Consider the following 17,211-nt stretch of genomic DNA (forward strand, 5'->3'; position numbering starts at 1 on the left):
TCAGGTGTGTCCTCACTAAGCCATGTTAGAAGCTTCATCAAAATATTTTTACTTGGGCAGCTGTGGCTGATAAAAAAAAAAAGGAAAAAGAAAAAAAAAAGTTTCAGAAGTGGTTAATGATTGTAACAGTAGTTGTAGAAGTAGTAGTAGTAGTTGTAGTAGTAACCACAGCAGCAGCAGTGGTTGTAGTAGTTGTAACTGAAGTAGCAGCAGTGGCAGTGACTGCAGTAGTAGTGGTAGTGATGATGGTATTGTCAGTGGTGGTGGTGGTGGTGTGGTGGCGGTGGTGGTGGTAGTGGTGACTATAAACAAGGAATATAGCATTTGTTGAGAAGAGCTCACTTCTTTATTTTCTCTGCTTATATGGATACCTCGAACTTTACATCATGGTGGGTCTGATTTTATAATTCTTTCTTTTAATTCTATGTCAATTATTGTCTTTTGATTTACTTTCACATATTCAAGTATTTCTTTCTCTTTTGTTTCTTTTTTTTCCCCTTTTTTTCTAATGTGTGTATGGTACTTACCTGTAGAAAAGGTGGTATTTTTTACACCAAGTTTTCGGTCGATTGCTTATTTTTTTTGTGGGTGTTTTCATTTTTGTTTCGATAACGAGAAAATCTTTGTTAAAACTGATAATCATAAGATAGGTGTTTTTTCACCTTCCTCCCATTATAGTTCTACATGTACACACACATACACATTCATACACATACCTATATACATAATTACATGCAGAAATATACACATGCATGTATACGCCACTTACATTTTCCCATGTATACATTGAAATACGTTAAATATAATGTGTTGGTAACTTTTACATAAGGGAATTTTATTGAAAGTTTTTAAAAGCTCTTAATTAATTTAAAAAATATTTATCATTTATTTTGGAAGTTAATTTCTTCCTCTTTACTACTGTAATTTTCAAAAATCCTTTTACATATATTCCAAAACTTTTTCACATATATATTATTATTAATGATATTGCTACTCAGAATTGCATCCATCTCCAGCCAAACATTCCAAATATGTTTTTAATTTCATGAATTTCTTTATAGTACTTTTATAGTATAGTATAGTGTGTGTGTGTGTGTGTGTGTGTGTGTGTGTGTGTGTGTGTGTTGTTGTTGTTGTTGTTCCAGATTTTCTTTTTCATTCTTTAAAAAAATAATTCCAAGTAAGAACATTCTGGGGAGTGTTAATTTATTTGTTTAAGACTAAGCCTGAAAGGAAAAATATCTTTGAAAATAATGGAAAATATTTCCATTTGTAAAAAGTCTTTGCCATCATCATCATCATCATCATCATCATTGTTGTTTTTCTATTTCTTTCGATTTAATACTTTGGAAATTTTTTGTGCTTCATTGTTAGGATCGGAATCTAGGTGGTGCCAACACGTTAAGTTCTTCAGTTTCTTTAGATTTTTTCAAGTTTTTCAGTCCTTTAGTTTAAAACTCACCCGTAAATCGTTCAAATATAAGAAACAACCCCCCCCCCCCCCCCCAAACCAGAATCTAATTGAATTCAAATGTTATTCCTAATACTTTTGATATCAACCCACCAAGTTCTTATGAACCAAAAAAAAAAAAGAAAAAAAGAAAAGAAAGAAATGTTTTAGAATGTTTGCATTAAAATCTTCCATTTTAATTTTATGTAACAACTTTTGTAAAAAAAAAAAAAAAAATCTCCAAAGCACTGTATGAATAGACTGATCAACGTAAAAGTTAGTTATTTTGCCAAATCTCCCAAAATTCCTGATTATTTTCAAAATTGATTGAAACATAGAAGTTAATTATTTTATTACAAATATCTTCTATGACAAGGGTTTTTTTTAAAATGTATTTTTATTTCAATATTCCGTCTGCGTTCCCATTCTGTTATTAAAAACTTAGGTAGTTTTCAAAACCAAATGTAGTAGTGGTACTTCATTGTTCCTTTGGCTATTATTTCTTCTCTCTTGCTCCCCCCACTCCCTATAGTTGATGGTGTGTGGGCGGGGAGAACATTTGGTGATGGCGGCAAATTCTAAAGTTTACTTCAGAATTTACTTCTGCTTGTGTGTGTGCACACGCATGTGTGTGTGGAGTGAGAGAGAGAGAAAGAAAGATTTATTTTTTCTTTTTATCAGAGAGATATTTTCGATGAGGCATGTTGTTACCCCAGAGGTCATATTGACAAATTTGATTGGCCTGATTAACATGTTTTAGGACACCAGTACTCACACATTTATAGTCACTAGTCTCCTATAACTTCCGAAAAACTCCCTTTAAATGATCTTATTTTCTTGAACGTCATAGAAGCAGAACGAGATCCTATAATTTTAACGAACTACTAAAAATATGTATCTATGCATATTGTCTTTATATATGTATATAGATTTCATTTTTAGAATGACATTGATGCTAACTTGTATTGTCTCGAACTAAACCACTTCTAAAATGTACAGTCTTTTACATAGCACGAGTCTTCATACCTGTATGCACATGCAGTCATGTGCGCACCACACTCACTTGTACTTTGGCACAGATATAAAACGAGTCTTTCTGACAACCATACGTATGATCTTTGAAAGTCGTTTTTATTATAATTAACACATGTTTATGCTGTGGAGAGATTTGGGGCAGGAGGTGGTTGATATTTTAGACAGGGTCCTTCTTTTGCAGATGCAGGTGGGCCAGTGCTAGTTTTTTTTGGACTTTGGTTTTCATTTTCTCGTAGTAAAGTGAGCTTTATCATTTGTTTAAAAGTCTCTCTCTCTCTCAATCTCTCTCTCTCTCTTTCTACCCCCTCTCTCATTTTATTACCAATCTTCTTTCTCCTTTTATTTAGGTATTTCAATTCCTAGTACTTTCAATTAGTTAAAGAATTTTTATTCTTCTTTACTATATTTGATGACATAAAAGACACACATCCAATTTCAGCAGTACTGTGCATATTCAGGATAAAAAAAAAGTTTTTGTAGCATTAAAGTATGTAATATTTAAAGCAATGTTGTATATAAGGACCCAGGGTGTTTTTTTTTTTTTTTTACAGATATTTTTTGGGATGATAGCGTGCCTTATAAGCCATCAAATATGACATAATATCTTCTAAATATTCTGACAGGCAGCAAATAGAAAAACAGCCTTTCTTATGAACGTCTGATTGAAATTAATTTTATTTTTCTATAACTTATACACTTTAATTGTTATTGAAAGGAAATTTCGTTGGAATTCTTACACTGTTTCGGTCATCCAGGGGACTAGCATGAATACCAAAAACTCACTCTTCAGCACGATGACGATGACGATGATGATGGTGATGATGATCTTTCTACTGTATGCACAAAGCCTGAAATTTTGTGGGGATATGTCAATTTCATCGACTCCCCCAGTGTGTAACTGGTACTTATTTCATCAACCCTGAATGGATGAAAGGCAAAGTTTACCTTGGCGGAATTTGAACTCACAACGTAAAGACAGATAATAATAATGATGATGATGGTAATAAATAATAATATAATAATAATAATAATAATAATAATAATAATAGTAATAATCTTTCTACTATAGGCTCTAAGCCTGAAGTTCTGGGGCTCGGGGTAGTCAATTACTTTGATTCCTAATCCTTGACTGGTACTTAACTTTATTGACCTCAAAAGGATGAAAGGCAAAGTTGGTCTTGGTGGAATTTGAACTCAGAATGTAAGTATGGACAAAATGCTGCTAAGCATTTTCCTGGGATGGTAACGATTCTGCCAGTTCGCCGCCTCCACCTTATTTGCTATTTTGCTATTGAAAGGAAGTTTTGTCGGAATTCTTACAATGTTTTTCTCATCCAGGAGTGTTGCATGAATACGAAAATCTTGGTCCTCACTACTATGACAATAATGATTACTACTGCTGCTGCTACTACTACTACTACTACTACTACTACTACTACTACTACTACAAAGGCGGTGAGCTGGCAGAATTGTTACTGTGCCGGACAAAATACTTAGCAACATTTTGTCTGTCTTCACATTCTGAGTTCAAATTCCACCGGGGTCGACTTTGCCTTTCACCCTTTCAGGGTCGGTAAATGAAGTACCAGTCATGTACTGGGGTTGATGTAATTGCCTTGTCTCTTCCCACTAAATTTCAGGCCTTGTGCCTTAAATAGAAAGGATTATTATTATTATTATTATTATTATTATTATTATTATTATTATTATTATTATTATTATTATTATCATCATCATCGTTAAGGTGGTGAGCTGGCAGAATCGCTAGCACGCTGGACAAAATGCTTAGCTGAATTTTGCCCATTGCTATGTTCTGAGTTCAAATTCCGCTGAGGTCGACTTTGCCTTTCATTCCGTCAGATTTGATAAATTAAGTACCAGTGAAACACTGGGGTCCATGTAATCGACTAGTCCCCTCCTCCAAAATTTCAGGCCTTGTGCCTATAGTAGAAAGGATTATTATTATTATTATTATTATTATTATTATTATTATTATTATTATTATTATTATTATTATTATTATTAAGGTGGTGAGCTGGCAGAATCGTTAGCATGCTGGACGAAGTACTTAGTGGTATTTCGCCTGTCGCTATGTTCTGAGTTCAAATTCCGCCGAGGTCAACTTTACCTTCCATCATTTTGAGGTAGATAAAATAAGTACCAGTTGAACACTGGGGGTCGATGTAATCGACTCATCCCCACCCCCAAAATTGCTGCCCTTGTAGCAAAATTTGAAACCATTATTATTATTATTATTATTATTATTATTATTATTATTATTATTATTATTATGACAACAACAACAGTTTCTAGTTTAAGCTCATGGCCAGTAATTATGAGTGGAGGAAGCTAAGTTGATTAAATCAACACCTGTACTTATATGGTATTTTATCAACTCCAGGGAGATGAAAGTCAAGCTCACTCCCCCGGTGGGATTTGAACTCAAAATGTAAAGGGGAAACAACTAAGATTTTTAATCTGCCGCTCTACTGCTTCCATCGTCCTCTAGTCTCGATAGACTAACACTAATAACCGATACTAATAATAATTATGATGATTATTTTTAATATTGGTACATAATTAGGAATTTATAGAAGAGAACCAGTTGATTTAGTCAATGTGGACACATGTGGTCTGTGCTGTCTTAATGTATGGGCACACTGGGTAGTCACCTTACAGGTCCAGGGGCCCACTTCTGATCTATGCATGTTTGTGGCTTACTGTCAATAAATAAATAGTATAGGGCCCCTGGCTTAGTGGTTAGGGTGTTGGACTCATGATCCTAAGATTGTGGTTTCGATTCCTGCGAATGAGTAATCCTGCGACAGACTGGTATCCCGTCCAGGGAGGCAGATATATGCCAGAGTAACCAGGAAACTGGCCCTATGCTCCTTATGGAGCAATGTGGACTAACCATAGGGCTCAGTGCATTGATTTACCTGAGGGCCTATAATGCTACTAAGACAGCCCTGCATGTGGTCAGGGCCGGATTGAGGCCCTAAGCACATAAAAGATTCTGGTGCCCCCATAAAAGATTATGTAATTCAAAATATAAACAATAACAAACCATAAAATAAATTCGTATTTTTCAAAACAAAACAAAACAGTAAGAGGGAAAATAATGTTTATTTTTGTATATTTCCACTTTATCTATATTTGAAAAGTTTCCTCCTACTTTTTTGAATTGCAAAGTCTTTGATCAGATCCTCAAAATTAATCTTAGGTAACACATCTGCACCTATACTTAGTAGAGATAAAGGCATCCCGAATATTATTTTAGCAAATTTAAAGTGATTTCTTTTGTGCTGTAAACCATTTACCATTTCTGTGGTGCCCCCCTTCTTTCCTTTGCTGCCCTAAACATGTGCTTATTTTGCTTAATGGTTGATCCAGCACTGCATGTGGTACTTATTTTATCAATCTTGGTGCAGTGAAGGTAACTGCAAAATCATCTCCAGTGGGATTTGAACTCAGAATGTAAAGGGTTGAACTAAATATGAATAGGTAACTTGTCTGTGTTACTAAACTGTTACTACCATTTCTCTATCTGGATTAATAATGATATCCAACATAGGCTCGATGCCATAGATCATGGACAGAGGTGTAATCTGTTAAGCTGATCCTCTCAACCTTTGAATGATTAAAGGTTGAAGTCAGCTCTGGAGAGATTTGAACTCAGAACATAATGGGATGTAATTGCTCCCAAATAACATAATACATTTTGTCTATCACTGCACCGATTCTCTCCTCCACTATTCTATTCTACCCTTAATAAATTCCTTCTACTACTGGACCCAGGCCTGAAATTTTGTGGGAGAGAGCTAGTTGATGACATTAACACCATTGTGCAACTCATACTTATTTTATCAAATCCTGAAAATATATGAAAGGTAAAAATCGCCCCTGGTGGAATTTGAACTCAGAATGTAAAGCCGGGAAAAATGCCACTAAGCATTTTCGTCCAGCATGCTAACAATTCTGCCAGCTTACTGCCTCTATTATACCACTTACAATAATGACAATGGTTGATGCATTTCATGTGTTTATTTTGAGATTTATTTTCTCACCTGCTATCACCCCTTCTATTTTCATCTTATTCTTTCAAAACATTTTTTTTTGTTTTTGTAACTTACTATTCTATGGTGTTGTAAGCTTTGTCTATATGTATGTGTGAGAACAGTATTTTCCTTAGTGGTTTAAAAAAAAATTTTTTTATACCTTTTTCTTCTTGTGTTTTTTTTTTTTTTTTGTAGTTGTAACTATTTAGATATGTTCAAGTTGATTGGCTGATTTCTCAACTGTACACACACAACAAGCATTATCCTATTTGGTTGTTAGAATGGCAACAAAAATTGAGAGTTGTAACTGTTTACTCTCTCTCTCTCTCTCTCTCTCACACACACACACACACACACACACACCTTGCGCTGGCCTGAAATATTTTAATCAGCGCAACTCCATCTATAGCCCATCTTAAAAGCAGACAGGTAGTCATAAATAAATAAATATGCTCATTGTATATTGTTTGGTTTGGCTTGGAATTGATCTTGTCAACTGGTTGGTTGCTCTAAAAGCACCATACTGCAGTTCTTAAATTTTACATAGTTTTGATAGTGGAATAATATAATTGTCATCAGCCCCCTCCTCCTCCCCCCTCTCTCTCTTTGTTCTTCAGTTATTTTTGTTGAATAGTAAGGCATATACACACACATATATATATATGTATGTATGTATGTATGTATTATTCTACTCATTCCTCTTCTTCATCACCATTATCCTTAATCCCCCCCCCTCGCACACCCCCACACCCACACACACACACACACAACCCCTGTTAAGACTATATCTACTCTGGTTGAATTATTGGATTAATTCTAAAATTACCAGAATTAATGCTTTAATCTTCCTAGCTGTAGGAATAATCCTTTTATGAAAGCCATACCATGTAAAATACTCTATTACTGTTGGTTGTCTATTGCAGCAAACCTGGGTTGATCTATCCAGCTGCTTCACACTTCAAATCAGTTTATAGTTGTCTGCGATTACAAATTTATAGTAATCCACTTGAAAACTCTTCTAGCTTTTTGTTTTCTGTTGCTACTATTGTTGTTGTTATTGTTATTTTTTTGTCTCTCATCTTCTGGTTCTTTTGTATCTCTCTCTCTTTTTTTTTGTTTTTTTTTGGTTTTTTTTGTCTTTCTAAACACTAAGTGATAATTGTTTTTAAGGTTAGGTAGGATGGTGAATTGGCAAAAATGAAAAGAGTTGTAGCAGTGGATTTAAATCTGGCTTAACTGTATTGCGGCATTGAGTTTTTATCTGTTTGTCTCTCTTAGCTTCTGAGGTTCAAAATCTCCTGAAATTGACTTTGTCTTTCGTCACCCTGGGTCGCTTGATGGAAATGATTTAGTGACTTAAGAAATAGTCATATATGCATGTGTATGTGTATATATTTTATGTGTACACACACACACACATGCATGTGTGTGTATGTATATATATATATATATATATATATATATATATATATATATATATATATATATATATATATGCATGCATGTATATATACATATATATGTGTGTGTGTGTATATATGTATATATATATATATATATATATATATATATATATATATATATATATATATATATGCATGTAAAGAATAAAAAGTTTTGAATGGTACAACAATGCACTATAATACAAAAAATGGACTATCTACCTGTTGTAATTTAGTTATCCATATTCTGATGATATTTCAGAATACAATTCCTTCTTCAGATATTCTTAGATGGAGTCGCTGCTATAATCTGTTTTCCAATACATATATGTGTATGTGCGTGTATGTATATATATATATATATATATATATATATATATATATATATATATATATATATATGCATGTATATATACATATATGTATGTGTATATATGTATATATATATATATATATATATATATATATATATATATATATATATATATATTAAGAATAATAGCATTGCTAGTTACAGTTCCCAAGGAGCCCAGTCGTTAGTAAATTACATTTCTGATAGTGAGAACAGCAAGGGAGTATCTGTGACTTAGCACAGAACAAATATCACAACAGGCTTAATTTTAAATGTACCATTACTGGTATATATTGCCAAAAGATACATACTTATATATTGGAAATGCAACAGTGGTCTATTTATTGTCTTTTATACCAAGATTTCATTCTTTCTATCTTTCTTTATTCATATTTTCGCATGAATTCATTTCAGTTTATTTGGAACAATAAAGTTCTTAAATCTATCTTCAATGTTCCTAGACCTTCATAGTCTCATCTTCAAGATGGAGTGATGTTGGTGTGTGTTGCTATGTTATTGTTATTAGCAGAGCCAATGTAATTGCTGAAATTTGAATAATGAGCATTAGATTTATTACATCATCAGTCAGGTATTTATTTAACTAATCTGAACTAAAATTCAATATCCAGACCAGTACAAATAAAACCGTTAACAATGCAATATTCCATTTTTACCCCTAAATATTAAAATCGAAAATATAGATACAGCATGTCTGTTTACATTAAAGGCACACATAAATGCTTTTGCTTGTTGGCACTCCGTCGCTTACGACGTCGAGGGTTCCAGTTGATCTGATCAACAGAACAGCCTGCTTGTGAAATTAACGTGCAAGTGGCTGAGCACTCCACAGACACGTGTACCCTTAACGTAGTTCTCGGGGATATTCAGCGTGACACAGTGTGACAATGCTGGCCCTTTGAAATAGAAACAGGAAGTAAGAGTGAGAGAAATTTGTGGTGGAAGAGTACAACAGGGTTCTCCACCATCCCCTGCTGGAGCCACGTGGAGCTTTAGGTGTTTTCACTCAATAAACACTCACAACGCCCAGTCTGGGAATTGAAACGGCGACCCTATGACCGCAAGTCCACTGCCCTAACCACTGGGCCATTGCGCCTCCACCTTTTGCTTATATCACCTGTATCAACCAAACTATTGTATGTTGTTACACTGGCCACAGTATACTTCCAGTTCTTCTTTGATTACATCTGTCTTTCCCATCTTGGCCTATATCATTTAACTAAATCATCGTCCATCATTATGGATGCCTTCCAAGCAGCCTTTTCCGATCACTTGGATTCCACTCAGCAACAGCATACATCCACCTGTTGTCTGTGAACTTTGTGACATATCTGGTTCCATGGAACTTTTTCCTTTGGTTTTCTGTGATCACATCGTTCATTCCACACCATTCTCAAATTGCCTCACTTTGGATAAGTTCTTGCAGTGTTATTCTTTATGTGCAAAGTCCCATTTTCAGAAGAAAAGAACAGTCTTAGAAAAGTCCAGTTGCATAGGTTCTGTTAACTCATTCAAATTCCCTAATGTTATCCCTAACATTAGGGAATTTGAATGGGTTAATGGGACCTACATTCTCAGGTTGTTTTTCTTTTTCTTTTTTTTTTCTGAAAATGGACCTTTGAGCCTGAAATATATAGGTTATATATTAAACTCACTCACTGCATTGTCAGAAACTTTCTATTTTCTCTCTTTTTTACTTTCTTCAGTATTACAATGCTTCAAGCGAACTACCACGCCCTTATACACCTAATCAACAATAGCTTTTCTTACAAACTAACAGATCAAGCCATACACTAATACAAACATAAACACAAAACAGCAAGTACCTCAAACACAGTCAAATACATAACAACTACAGAACAGATGAACTCTTGTAAAACAGATGAACCTTGTAAAACAGAACCTCTTTCTTTGAGTTAGTTGCAAGTCACTATGCTTACACACACACATGCACACGCGCTAATGTTTGGATGTTTGTGTATGTTTGCAAGTAGTGTTATGAACAAACCATAGAGTGCTCAATACAAGTAAGTAGGGTATATGTATTATTGTTGAAGTTGATGACTGTTTCATTACTTTGAGTCTTTCACCAAACAAGCATTCATCAGATTGGCATATCAGCAAAAAAAAAGTTTTGGAAGAAATGTTTCCTTCATTGGTATGTTATCTAATAAATTTTTAGTACAAAACTTGAAGGAGTGAAACAGTAGTCAACTCTTACAATCGTTATCACCATTATTGCTACCATATACAGTCCACCCTTGCCTATCATGCTGGCTTGGGTTAAACGAAACTTTATTGATACCAGCTGGATGCCCTTCCTGTCGTGAGCCATTGTTTTTCAAGTAAAATATTTTACCGTCCAACCAATCATATCATAATTTGCTGAGCTACAAAGCATTTGTTCATTGGAGGAAGTAGCTGGGTGCTCTTCCTGCTCAGATGGTGCTAATAATGACATGCTGATGTGATGTTTACACACGACAGTACTGGTATTGGTCATGTGTTGCGTATGGATGAGGACAGATGTGTGAAGTGTCACACCCTAACAGTGGAGGGAACCTGTGGAAGAGGTACACCCAGGAAGACCTGGAATGAGGTTGTAAAGCATGACTTTTGAATGTTGGGCCTCACAGAGGCAATGATAAGTGACCGAGACCTTTGGAGATATGCTGTGCTTCAGAAGATCTGGCTAGCCAAGTGAGATCGTATCTGCAGCCGATGCCAGTATCGCATAACTGGCCCGTTTAATAGTACTCTCCAATTGTCAGGCAACATGCTGTACTTGAAGACCTGTTGAGTCAAGTGTAATTGTTGTTGTGGCTGATGCCAGTGCCGCCTGACTGGAACCCATGCCTGTGGCATGTAAAAAGCACCATTTGAACGTGGTCAATGTCAGTGCCACCTGACTGGCTCCTGTGCCGGTGAAATGTAAAAGGTACCAACTACACTCTTGGAGTGGTTGGTGTTAGGAAGGGCATCCAGCTGTAGAAACCTTGCCAGATCAGATTGGAACCTTGTGCAGCATCCTGTCTTGCCAGTCCTCAGTCAAACTGTCCAACCCATGCCAGCGTGGAAGGCAGATGTTAAAGGATGATGATGATGACAACAATGACAACAATGACACCTATGCACTCTCTCTTGCTCCCCCCCCACCTTATATTCTGTCTGCTATGGGCACAAGGCCTGAAATTTAGAGAGATGCCAGAGGCTGCAGAAGCGTAATCAATTTCATTGATCCCCGGTACTTGACTGGTACTTAATTGTGAACCCTTAAAGGACTAAAAGCAAAGTTGACCTCAGTGGAATTTGAACCCAGAACGTAAAGCTTGAGGAAATGGCGCTAAGCATTTCGTCCCGCAATTTGACAATTCCGCTAGCTTGCAACACGTTCTTTTATTCTCTCTTTTACTTGCTTCAGTCATTTGACTGTGGCCATGCTGGAGCACCACCTTTAGTCAACTTATTCTTTGTAAGCCTAGTACTTATTCTATCAGTCTCTTTTGCCGAACCACTAAGTTACAGGGACATAAACACACCAGCATCGCTTGTCAAGCAATGATTGGGGAAGGGGGGGCAAACATAAACACATAGACATAGACATAAACACACACACACACACACACACACACACACACACACACACACATATATATATATATATATATATATATATATATATTTATATATATACGACAGGCTTCTTTCAGTTTCTGTCTACTAAATCCACTCACAAGGCTTTGGTCGGCCCGAACTATAGTAGAAGACACTTGTCCAAGGTGCCATGCAGTGGGACTGAACCCGGAACCATGTGATTGGTAAGCAAGCTTCTTAGCACACAGCCACTCCTACGTCTATATAATAATTCTAGTGAAATACATTCACTGATTTCAAATTTTTAATTTGAATCATTATATTTCTAAGAAAGATAATGAAATTGTTGGTTATTTGACTGAAGGGGTTTTAACTTATGTTAATAAAGTGCTGAGAGAGGTAATAGAGCAAATAAGAAAAGAGAGAGAGGGAGAGAGAGAGAGAGAGAGAGAGAGAGAGAGAGAGAAAGAGAGAGAGAGAGAGAGAGAGAGAGAGAGAGAGTATAAAGTAAAATCTGCTTTCAGATGGTTAGTCTTTGCATAAACCACTGAATCTTAACCACTCCGTGTATTTGGTAGTAGAGCAGGTGAGAGAGAGAAAGAGAAAAATTCTAGGTAAGATTTCAGGACTAAGTGGAAATTTATGCATGAAAGTTAAAATTTACGATAATAAAAGAATACAGTAGTATATAAGTTTTACAACAATGCATTAAAAATTGCCAAGTCATTGGATAATTTTTTAAATTGTTTCTACGAAATTTTAAACCGATCAAAATCCTATTGTTTTTTTTCTTACTAGTGTGTACTATTTAAAGTATTGTAATAATATACGCTGTGTTCTGTGTAGAAGAGATTTTTTAAAAACTTTGAAGAAATTATTTTACTGGTACAAAATACCACCATTTTTCTTGACTTCTAATATTTAACTCTCCATATTTAACTCAGAATCTGTTCAGTTCTAAGCTGTTAACTATGGCCTGCAAACCACAAGCGTGAGATGTAAGTGAAATGCAATGAAATCATTCAATTAAGAATCAAATGTGAATTACCGATTCTTATTTCTTTATTGCCCACAAGGGGCTAAACATAGAGGGGAAAAACAAGGATAGACAAACGGATTAAGTCGATAATATCGACCTCCAGTGAGTAACTGGTACTTATTTAATTGACCGCAAAAGGATGAAAGGCAAAGTCGACCTCAGCGGAATTTGAACTCAGAACGTAGCGGCAGACGAAATACTGCTAAGCATTTCGCCCGGCGTGCTAATGATTCTGCCAGCCCACCGCCTTCAATTACCGATTCTGCCTACCAATCTACAACACTGGCACAATCTAATATTAGAACCCATCATAGTTGTCATTGTTGTCACCACTATCTTTTTCCACTTTTCCATGTGTTCATGGATCAGATGGAATTTGTTGGGGCAGATTCTCTACGGCTGGATGCTGTTTCTGTTGCCAAGGTAATTAGTCCCAGGGTAATACACATGTTTTCCATGGAAGACTAGAAACAAACAACATCGGTTGTATGATGATGCTGTTCCTTTACAACTATTACTTGATCTCAAGACAAGGACACACAGACACACATGCATGGACACACACACACACACAAACACATGGAGACACACACACGGACACACACACTTTCTAGTTTTCTACTGAATCCATGCACAAGGCTTTGGCTGCCACGCATTAGAATTGAACCTGAGGTCATATAATTACGAAGCAAACTTCTTAACCACACAGCCAACTCTGCTCTTATAAATATATATATAATTAATCTGCAGGCGTAGGAGTGGCTGTGTGGTAAGTAGTTTGCTTACGAACCACATGGTTCCGGGTTCAGTCCCACTGCGTGGCACCTTGGGCAAGTGTCTTCTACTATAGCCTCAGGCCGACCAAAGCCTTGTGAGTGGATTTGGTAGACGGAAACTGAAAGAAGCCCGTCGTATATATATATATATATGTATGTTTGTGTGTCTGTGTTTGTCCCCCTAACATCGCTTGACAACCGATGCTGGTGTGTTTATATCCCCCGTTACTTAGCGGTTCGGCAAAAGAGACCGATAGAATAAGTACTAGGCTTACAAAGAATAAGTCCTGGGGTCAATTTTCTCGACTAAAGACGGTGCTCCAGCATGGCCACAGTCAAATGACTGAAACAAGTAAAAGAGTAAAGAGCTATTCTATGGAAGTATTAAATTTCTCATACTTTTAATAGAAGAATGAGTTTTATTTATCTAAAAATCCATGCTTTCTAAATCCAGGGGTCAAATTGATGTAAACAAGTTTAGATAACTCTGACTTGTGTTGTGGCACACATTTCTTGTGTATATTTTGAACCCCCAAATAATAAACTTGCTAAATGACTCCGAAAATATCCTGGCTGCCAAAGCAAGTTCTCTTAATTAAGTTTCTTAAGAATTTCATTCAAACTCTCCACTCTCTGCCAATGCCACTGTTAATGATTTGGTTCGGTACCAAAATATAGATGGGCTCCAGTTTCTTATCTAAATCAATACTTCTGTTTGAAATTGTTCCATTGTTTGTTTGGAAGAATATTGGGAAAGCCAACATTTTTGTCGACTTCTCTCTTTATAGCCATTGTTTTTGCCTAAATTTTTAGCATCTCTTGGTCTCAAAATCTTACTTTACGGTTTTATATAATTCCCATTCTTCACCTCTTATTTTCTTCACTTTCTTCTTGGCATATAGAAATATTTGTGTATGTGTGTGCATGTGTTTGTATGTGTGAGCATGTGTTTGTATGTGTTGTATTTTCAACCTCTTAAATTTCTTTTCTCTTTCTCAATTGTTAAATTCTCTCATTTCCTTGTCCCATCTCTCAATAAATTACATGTAGGCCTACTTTTCAACATTTCATATTTTTGTATTTCCTTGTCTACCTCTTGCTCACCTTTCTCTCTCTCATCTATGAGTACTCTTTACTCTTTTACTTGTTTCAGTCATTTGACTCTGGCCATGCTGGAGCACTGCCTTTAGTCGAATCAAATCGACCCCAGGACTTATTCTTTGTAAGCCTAGTACTTATTCTTATTTCTTTATTGCCCACAAGGGGCTAAACATAGAAACGACAAACAAGGACAGACAAAGGAATTAGGTCGATTACATCGACCTCAGTGCAAAACTGGTACTTAATTTATCGACCTCGAAAGGATAAAAGGCAAAGTCGATCTCGGCGGAATTTGAACTCAGAACGTAACGGCTGACGAAATTCTGTTAAGCATTTCACCCGGCGCGCTAACGATTCTGCCAGCTCGCCGCCTTATTCTATCGGTTTCTTTTGCCGAACCGCTAAGTTACGGGGACCTAAACACACCAGCATCGGTTGTCAAGCAATGTTGGGGTGACAAACACAGACACACAAACATATACACACACACACACAAAGGGTTAAACCAGCCATATTTGGCCAAAATACTCTACCTGCTTTAAGTTCAAACTGGTCAGATCCTGCCACTCACACCTACTCTACAATGTCATTCTAAAAAGTATGAGGTAATGCATGATTAATTCAAAGCAATGTAAATAAGTGTAACATTTGACAGATTAACCTAAATGCATACACATACATATATACACACTCAACAGGCTTCCACTCAGTTTCCTACCAAATTTACTCACAAGGCATTGGTCAGCCATAGTAGAAAACACTTACCCACAAGGTGCTGTGCAGTAAGACGGAACCCAAAACCAAGAGATTACAAAACAACCTTCTTAACCTCACAGCCATTCCTGTTTAAAATATCAGCAATTTTTCTCTCATAAAACACACCTTGAAGTAAGAATTCTATAAATTTATTTCTTCACCAAAATACTTTTGGCAGTTTTTCTTGGGTTTTTTTTTTCTTCCTTTTTTTTTTATTCTTCCCTGTCTTTATCTTTCTTCTTTCTTTCCGTTTTTTTTTTTCTGCTGTTCTAACTTTATTTTGTGTTGTTGGTTTTAATTTTTTTTGTTTACCGTTCTTTATATATTTCAATCCTTTTTTTTTTTTTTGATGATCCTCTCTCTCTCTCTCTCTCTCTCTCTCTCTCTCTCTCTCTCTCTCTCTCTCTCTCTTTCTCCCTTTCTCATACTCTCTCTTTCCTTTCATTTTTTTCCTCTCACCTCTCCCACTCTCTTTCTCTCTCCCACTCTCTTCCTCTCTCCCACTCTCTTCCTCTCTCCCACTCTCCCACTCTCTTCCTCTCTCCCACACTCTTCCTCTCTCCCACTCTCGTCCGCTCTCTCACTCTCTTACTCACTTTTTCTTTCCCATTCTTTTCACCACTCTCTTTCTCTCCCATTCTCTTTCTCTCCCCCTTTCCCTTTATCAGTATCTCTCTTTTTCTCACACCATTTCTCTCTATCCCACTGCCTCTCTCACTTTCTCTTACTCTCTTTCTCAAATCCCCTTATTCCCTTATTCTCTCAATCTCTCCCCAACTCGCTCTCCCATTCTCCCTCTCTCTCATCTCCCACTTTCACTTCGTGCCATTTGTGTTACATTAAAACTTCATATATTTCTCTAAACGCAGTCTTTGTGCTGATATAAAAAGCAAACATGAAAGGCGAGCAAATACAGACTGAGGATCCCAGTGTCTCCCTTTGTTGATGTCTCAATCTATTCTGCCACAATTCCTACCTACCATAATCCTTCTAACAACATAAGACTTGTCACATTAACACTTTTTTATTTATATCTACACAGTAGGTTTGAGATTTCTATGAATCCTGGGTAGCCATATTTTCCATACCCCTAAAAAAAAAAAAAAAATTTCATCATCATCATCGTCGTCATCATTTAATGACTGTTTTCCCTGCTACCATATTTTATTATTTTTCATTCTGTTCTCAATGTTAGAGCAACGATTTTATTATAGATAGATAGCTTTTACTCATTTTCTTTTCTCTCGTTTCTGTCCACCAAAAGAAATGGCATTTTCAATGAATTTCTCTTTTCAAAGTTTACTTTTTAAGGAATCAAAAATGCGGCTTTTCTTGTGATCTTCCAGGTGGAAACAGAAGCCTGCTTTTAGATAAGTCGGGACTTTTGGGTCCAGTGAGTAATGTTTTGTGAGGCTGCCCTGTATATTTTCTTAGATTTATTTACATTGTAGTCTGTGAACAGTGATGTTTTTTGTTTATTATTTTCCATTGGGTCGGTCTCCGAGTTCATTGAAATTTCTGACAGTAGTAAGAAGCCAGCTGTAACTTAAGGAAAACTAATTTTTTTTTATTCCTTTCTTTTTGTTTCTG

The 17,211-nt window shown here is 36.1% G+C and overlaps 1 protein-coding gene across 6 annotated transcripts in view; it reads left to right on the top strand.

Moving 5' to 3' along the window:
- LOC106879997 (uncharacterized) overlaps window positions 1-17,211 on the top strand; it is a 319,599-nt gene that overhangs the window by 171,418 nt on the left and 130,970 nt on the right. For 2 of the 6 annotated variants that reach the window (XM_052970415.2, XM_014929781.3), the window contains exon 1: window positions 307-389. The exons of the other annotated variants lie outside the window; for them this stretch is intronic. The gene's annotated coding sequence lies outside the window, so the exon portion shown is untranslated. Of the gene's footprint in view, window positions 1-306; window positions 390-17,211 lie in introns of those variants that run through there. 6 annotated transcript variants of the gene reach the window in all.

Source organism: Octopus bimaculoides, chromosome 9 (genome assembly GCF_046866305.1).
Source record: "Octopus bimaculoides isolate indiv1 chromosome 9, ASM4686630v1, whole genome shotgun sequence".
Taxonomy (NCBI): Eukaryota; Metazoa; Mollusca; class Cephalopoda; order Octopoda; family Octopodidae; genus Octopus; species Octopus bimaculoides.